Source organism: Triticum dicoccoides, chromosome 5A (assembly GCF_002162155.2).
Source record: "Triticum dicoccoides isolate Atlit2015 ecotype Zavitan chromosome 5A, WEW_v2.0, whole genome shotgun sequence".
NCBI lineage: Eukaryota > Viridiplantae > Streptophyta > Magnoliopsida > Poales > Poaceae > Triticum > Triticum dicoccoides.
Genome location: NC_041388.1, coordinates 177,089,316 through 177,097,463, shown reverse-complemented (window position 1 = coordinate 177,097,463; position 8,148 = coordinate 177,089,316).

Below are 8,148 nucleotides of genomic sequence, written 5' to 3'. Positions count from 1 at the left end.
TGCCACCGCCCGAGGCCGCCGCCTCGCCGAGACCGCCCGGCCGCCGCACCTCTCACCGCCCGGCGCCACCGCCACCATCGCCGACCACCGCGGTGCCATCGCCGCTCGTCGCCTCGCCGCCACCGCGGCCGGATCCGCCGCGGGAGACGCCGCCTCCGCCGTCCGGTGCCCTCCTCCTGCCTCCTCCTCGCCTCCCCCTCACCGGAGCAAGCTCCTGCCTCGCCGGAGCTCCTCGGTTCGCGCGCCCGCGAAGAACCCTAGATCTGAGAGGGTTGACTTTTTCCTAAGTCCCAGTAATTTTTAGCATTCTTCTTCATGCCATATCTTTGCACCCGTGGCTCCGTTTTGGGCGTGTAGCATATCAAATTGTTCGTCTCGACGAGTACTTCATTTCATCCCATTGCACCATGTTCATTTGAGTTCATATTGATGCCCTAAATTCTGTTGCAAGAGTGCTATGCAATGTTAGTTTCAGATTCTTAGCAGAGTTTGGACATTTGTCATTTTTGCCATGTTTAATGTGTGCCTCCTATGAACTTGAGCCCTACATGTGTTTTGAAGTATGCCATGCCATCTTTACAGGGGTGTATGCCATGTATTTTTGTGACCTCTATGGTGACTAGCACAAGCCTGCAAAGTAGCCCTCGTAATGTTGCTGATTTCAGGGACTTAGAAATCTTCTAAGTCTTTGCTCTGTTAATATTATGCCATGTATTCATGTTGCTACAGAGTGATCCATGCCTCTTTTGAGCATGTTCAGTAAGGATGTTTTGGAGATAATGTTATGCTCTATCCATCCATGTCTTTTTTTGCAATTATGGAGCAACCTAGCTTGACTCAATCAAGATCTACTTTTGCTATAAAATGTTTCTGGCAGAATGTTTACGTGTTAAGCATTTTTGCCGAGGTTGTTGTAGTTGATCCATGCATGCTATGACGTTGTTCTTGCCATGTTTAGCTTCTATGCCATGTCTACTTGCTAGGTGTATGCTTAGTTTGCCATGTTCCAGTTTTATGCTAAGTCTGAATCTGTTAATGAAAGTTGCTATGTTCACCTGGTTGCCATTGTATTTTCTGATCCCTTTTGGCTTATGGTCAGTAAGGGACTTTTGTTGTATGCTTTGAGTAGCTTCATGCCATGCTTTGCTTTGCCATGTTATGTTCCTGTAGCATGTTGTTACTTTGCTCTAAACATTGCTTCCTGATGTGAAATTCCTGACATGTTATTTTCACCAAGTCTGTAACCTGATATCTTTTGCACTTTGGCCATGCTTGTTTGAACCTGCTATTGAGTGAATTAGCCGTAGCTCAGTGTTCATCTTCTGTCAAGCATCTTGAGTGGATCCCTGCCATGTGATTTGTTGCTATGTTAGAGTGCAGTAGCTTGTTGTTCTTGATGCATTTAGATGGCCTCGTGCTGTTAATCGCAGATCGGTGCCATATTTGTTTTGCTTGTCATTTGCAAATCGTGCATCCGTTTCCGGTGATCTTTATATCGATTTCGACCGAAATCAACTCATCTTTCTAGTGGCACTCTTGGTTTTCCAAGTTGAGGCCAGGTTCAATCTCTCGTTTCTGAAGCATGCATATGCATTGCATTTCACATCCCGCATATCATGCCATGTTTTGCATCATGTTGCTTGTGCATTGCACCATGGTTGATTATGTCTCCCTTTGCTTGTGTTCTTGCTTTGGGTAGAGCCGGGAGACGAGTACGTGATCGAGGAACCCATTGAGTACGCTTACGTGGATCAAGTTAACATCATCTCAGAGAACTTTGTAGGCAAGATGACCATACCCTCGAAATCACTTCTATCTTTGCTTGCTAGATGCTCGCTCTATTGCTATGCCTATGCTACGATACCTACCACTTGCTTATCATGCCTCCCATATTGCCATGTCAAACCTCTAACCCACCTTGTCCTAGCAAACCGTTGTTTGGCTATGTTACCGCTTTGCTCAGCCCCTCTTATAGCGTTGTTAGTTGCAGGTGAAGATTGGAGTTTGTTCCTTGTTGGAACATGTTTATTGTTGGGATATCATTATTATATCTTGTCTACTTTAAATTCATCTATATACTTGGCAAAGGGTGGAAGGCTCGGCCTTATGCCTGGTGTTTTGTTCCACTCTTGCCGCCCTAGTTTCCGTCATACCGGTGTTATGTTCCTTGATTTTTGCGTTCCTTAAACGGTTGGGTTATAATGGGAACCCCTTGACAGTTCACCTTGAATAAAACTCCTCCAGCAAGGCCCAACCTTGGTTTTACCATTTTCCACCTAGCCTTTTTCCCTTGGGTTTCGCGGAGTGAAGGGTCATCTTTATTTTAAACCCCACCGGGCCAGTGCTTCTTTGAGTGTTGGTCCGAAATGGGCAGCCTGCGGGGCCACCTCGGGGCAACTTGAGGGTTGGTTTTACTCGTAGCTTGACCTATCCGGTGTGCCCTGAGAACGAGATATGTGCAGCTCCTATCGGGATTTGTTGGCACATTCGGGCGGCTTTGCTGGTTTAATTTTACCATTGTCAAGATGTCTTGTAACCGGGATTCCTAGTCTGATCGGGTTGTCTTGGGAGAAGGAATATCCTTCGTTGACCGTGAGAGCTTGTGATGGGCTAAGTTGGGACACCCCTGCAGGGATTTGAACTTTCGAAAGCCGTGCCCGCGGTTATGGGCAGATGGGAATTTGTTAATGTCCGGTTGTAGAAAACCTGAATCTAACTTAATTAAAATGAATCAACAGAGTGTGTGGCTGTGATGGTCTCTTTTCGGCGGAGTCCGGGAAGAGAACACGGACTCGAGTTATGCTTGAACGTTGGTTGTTCTAGGATCACTTCTTGATCATAGTTTCTCGACCGTGCCTTGCCTTCTCTTCTCGCTCTCATTTGCGTATGTTAGCCACCATATATGCTAGTGCTTGTTGCAGTTCCAGCTCATACCTTTTACCTACCTATAAGCTTAAATAGTCTTGATCGCCAGGGTGTGAGATTGCTGAGTCCCCGTGACTCACAGATTACTTCAAAACCAGATGCAGGGACCAATGATACCGCTCCAGGAGATTCGACTAAGCTCAAGTGGGGGTTCGATGAGGACTCAGGACGACACTATGTTTCCTTTCCAGACGATCAGTAGTGGAGCCCAGTTGGGTCGATCGGGAACATTATGCATTTGGGGTTGTCTTTATTTTGGTTTCGTAGTCGGACCTTGATTGTATCTGGATGAATGTAATGATATTTATGCTATTGTGTGACGTGGCGAGTGTAAGCCAACTATGTATCTCTTTTCCTTATTCATTACATGGGTTGTGTGAAGATTACCCCACTAGCGACATTGCTTACAATGCGGTTATGCCTCTAAGTCATCCTTCGACACGTGGGAGATGTAGCCGCATCGTGGGCGTTACATGTACACACCTTTTGAGAGAGCCATACATGATTTGGAATTTGATAGAATAGTCTATGTGCTTCACTTATATCTTTTGAGCTCTATAGTTTTACTCTATGTGCTTCACTTATATCTTTTGAGTTTTATAATTTTGCTCTAGTGCTTCACTTATATCTTTTAGAGCACGGTGGTGGATTTGTTTTATGGAAACTATTGATCTCTCATGCTTCACTTAGATTATATTGAGAGTCTTAATAGCATGGTAATTTGCTTAAAATCCTAATATGCTTGGTATGCAAGATTAATAATGAAACTTTCTTATGAGTGTGTTGAATACTAAGAAAAGTTTGATGCTTGATGATTGTTTTGAGATATGGAGGTAATAATATCAAAGTCGTGCTAGTTGAGTAGTTGTGAAATTGAGAAATACTTGTGTTGAGGTTTGCAAGTCCCGTAGCATGCACGTATGGTAAACGTTATGCAACAAATTCGAAACATGAGGTGTTATTTGATTGTCGTCCTTATGAGTGGCGGTCGGGGACGAGTGATGGTCTTTTCCTACCAATCTATCCCCCTAGGAGCATGCGCGTAGTGCCGAGGTTTTTGATGACTTGTAGATTTTTGCAATAAGTATGTGAGTTCTTTATGACTAATGTTGAGTCCATGGATTATACGCACTCTCACCCTTCCATCCTTGCTAGCCTCTTCGGTACCGTGCATTGCCCTTTCTCACATTGAGAGTTGGCGCAAACTTCGCCGGTGCATCCAAACCCCGTAATATGATACGCTCTTTCACACATAAACCTCCTTATATCTTCCACAAAACAGCCACCATACCTACCTATTATGGCATTTCCATAGCCATTCCGAGATATATTGCCATGTAACTTTCCATCATTCCGTTCATCATGACACATTCATCATTGTCATATTGCTTAGCATGATAATGTAGTTGACATAGTATTTGTGGCAAAGCCACCGTTCATAATTCTTTCATACATGTCACTCTTGGTTCATTGCATATCCCGGTACACCACCGGAGGCATTCACATAGAGTCATCTTTGTTCTAGTATCGAGTTGTAATCATTGAGTTGTAAATAAATAGAAGTGTGATGATCATCATTATTAGAGCATTGTCCCAAGTGAGGTATAAAAAAAAGAAAGGCCATAAAAAAGAGAAGGCCAAAAAAGAGAAAGGCCATAAAAAAAGGAGAAGGCCCAAAAAAAATGAGAGAAAAAGAGAGAAGGGACAATGTTACTATCCTTTTACCACACTTGTGCTTCAAAATAGCACCATGATCTTCATAGTAGAGAGTCTCTCATGTTATTACTTTCCTATACTAGTGGGAATTTTTTATTATAGAACTTGGCTTGTATATTCCAACAATGGGCCTCCTCAAGTGCCCTAGGTCTTCGTGAGCAAGCAAGTTGGATGCACACCCACTAGTTTCTTTTGTTGAGCCTTCATACATTTATAGCTCTAGTGCATCCATTGCATGGCAATCCCTACTCCTTGCATTAACATCAATCGGTGGGCATCTCCATAGCCCATTGATTAGCCTCGTTAATGTGAGATTTCCTCCTTTTTTGTATTCTCCACATAACCCCCCTCATTATATTCTATTCCACCCATAGTGCTATCTCCATGGCTCGCGCTCATATAGTGCGTGAAAGTTTATAGGTTTGAGATTACTAAAGTATGAAACAATTGCTTGGCTTGTCATCGGGGTTGTGCATGATGATAGCATTCTTGTGTGACGAAAATGAAACATGACTAAACCATATGCTTTTGTAGGGATGAACTTTCTTTGGCCATGTTATTTTGAGAAGACATAATTGCTTAGGTAGTATGCTTGAAGTATTATCATTTTTATGTCAATATGAACTTTTGTCTTGAGTCTTTAGGATCTGAATATTAATACCACAATTAAGAAGAATTACATTAAAAATATGCCAAGTAGCACTCAGCATCAAAAATTCTGTTTTTATCATTTACCTACTCGAGGACGAGCAGGAATTAAGCTTGGGGATGCTTGATACGTCTCCAACGTATCTATAATTTTTGATTGCTCCATGCTATATTATCTACTGTTTTAGACACTATTGGGCTTTATTTTCCACTTTTATATTATTTTTGGGACTAACCTATTAACCGGAGGCCCAGCCCAGAATTGCTGTTTTTTTGCCTGTTTTAGGGTTTCGAAGAAAAGGAATATCAAACGGAGTCCAAACGGAATGAAACCTTCGGAAACGTGATTTTCTCATCAGATAAGATCCAGGAGACTTGGACCCTCTGTCAAGAAAGCCACGAGGTGCTCACGAGGGTAGGGGCGCGCCCCCTGCCTCGTGGGCCCCTCGAAGCTCCACCGACGTACTTCTTCCTCCTATATATATCCACGTACCCCCAAACGATCGGGGATGGAGCCAAAAACCTAATTCCACCGCCGCAACTTTTTGTATCCACGAGATCCCATCTTGGGGCCTGTTCTGGAGCTCCACCGGAGGGGGCATCGATCACGGAGGGCTTCTACATCATCATCCAAGCCCCTCCGATGAAGTGTGAGTAGTTTACTTCAGACCTACGGGTCCATAGCTAGTAGCTAGATGGCTTCTTCTCTCTTTTTGGATCTCAATACAATGTTCTCCCCCTCTCTTGTGGAGATCTATTTGATGTAATCTTCTTTTTGTGGTGTGTTTGTTGAGATCGATGAATTGTGGGTTTATGATCCGGTCTATCTATGAATAATATTTGAATCTTCTCTGAATTCTTTTATGTATGATTGGTTATCTTTGCAAGTCTCTTCGAATTATCAGTTTGGTTTGGCCTACTAGATTGGTTGTTCTTGCCATGGGGGAAGTGCTTAGCTTTGGGTTCAATCTTGCGGTGTCCTTTCCCAGTGACAGAAGGGGCAGCAAGGCACATATTGTATTGTTGCCATCGAGGATAACAAGATGGGGTTTTTATCATATTGCATGAAATTATCCCTCTACATCATGTCATCTTGCTTAAGGCGTTACTCAGTTTTTAACTTAATACTCTAGATGCATGCTGGATAGCGGTCGATGAGTGGAGTAATAGTAGTAGATGCAGAATCGTTTCGGTCTACTTGTCTCGGAGGTGATGCCTATATACATGATCATACCTAGATATTCTCATAACTATGCTCAATTCTGTGAATTGCAGAACAGTAATTTGTTCACCCACCGTAGAATACTTATGCTCTTGAGAGAAGCCACTAGTGAAACCTATGGATCCCGAGTCTCTTTCTCATCATATCAATCTCCATTGCCTCCCTCCAAAGACGAGGCAAGCCTCGACGATGATGAATTCGTCGTGCCAGAGGATCCCGTCGAACAAGAGTGCTTCAAGCGCCGGCTTATAGCCACGACAAATAGCCTTAAGAAAAAGCAGCAGCAGCTTCAAGCTGATCAAGATATGCTAGCTGACAGATGGACTGAGGTCCTAGCGGCCGAGGAATATAAATTTGAACGCCCCTCCAAGAGTTACCCAAAGTGCAGGTTGCTACCTCGACTGGAGGAGGAAGCACCAAAACCTACATCCCCGGCGTATGACGTGGCTGATAGGCCACCTCGTGGCCGTGACAGAGAGGCATTCCAGCCAAAAGCTCAGCCCGCACCCCGACGCCATTCAAATAAAAAGGCATGGGGAAATACGCCAGACCTGCGAGACGTATTGGAGGACAAAGCAAAACACGCAAGATCGATCTACGGATCAAGAGGGCGCACCACTATGTGAGACGATAACCGTCACGCCGGATATAATAAAAGTAAATCCGACCGGGCCGAACACAGCGAACAAGACTCATTTGAGCTGCGTTGTGATATAGCCCAGTACAGAGGCGCCGCACACCCCCTATGCTTCACAGACGAAGTAGTGGATCACCAGATCCCAGAGGGTTTCAAACCCGTAAATATAGAATCATACGACAACACAATAGATCCTATGGTATGGATTGAGGATTTCCTCCTGCACATCCACATGGCCCGCGGTGATGACCTACACGCCATCAAATACCTCCCACTCAAACTCAAACGACCAGCTCGGCATTGGCTCAACAGCTTGCCAGCAGAGTCCATTGGCTGTTGGGAAGATCTGGAAGCCGCATTCCTCGACAACTTCCAGGGCACTTATGTGCGACCACCAGATGCCGATGACTTGAGCCACATAGTTCAGCAACCAGAGGAATCTGCCAGGCAATTATGGACACGGTTCCTAACAAAGAAAAATCAAATCGTCGACTGTCCGGGTGCAGAGGCCCTAGCAGCTTTTAAGCACAACATCCGCGATGAATGGCTCGCCCGGCACCTTGGCCAGGAAAAGCCAAAATCTATGGCAGCCCTCACGACACTCATGACCCGCTTTTGTGTGGGAGAGGACAACTGGCTGGCTCACAACAATAACATATCAAAGAACCATGGTACTTCGAATACCAAGAACGGCAACGGCAGGTCACGTCGCAACAAACATAAGTGCCGCATTAACGACGACAATACCGAGGATACGTCAGTCAATGCCAGATTCAAAGGCTCTAAACCCGGTCAGCGGAAAAAGCCATTCAAAAGAAGCACACCGGGCCCATCCAGTTTGGACCGTATACTCGATCGCTCGTGTCAAATACACGGCACCCCCGACAAGCCAGCCAACCACACCAACAGGGATTGTTGGGTGTTCAAGCAGGCCAGCGAGTTAAATGCCGAAAACAAAGATAAGGGTTCACATAGCGATGACGAGGAGGAGCCCCGACAG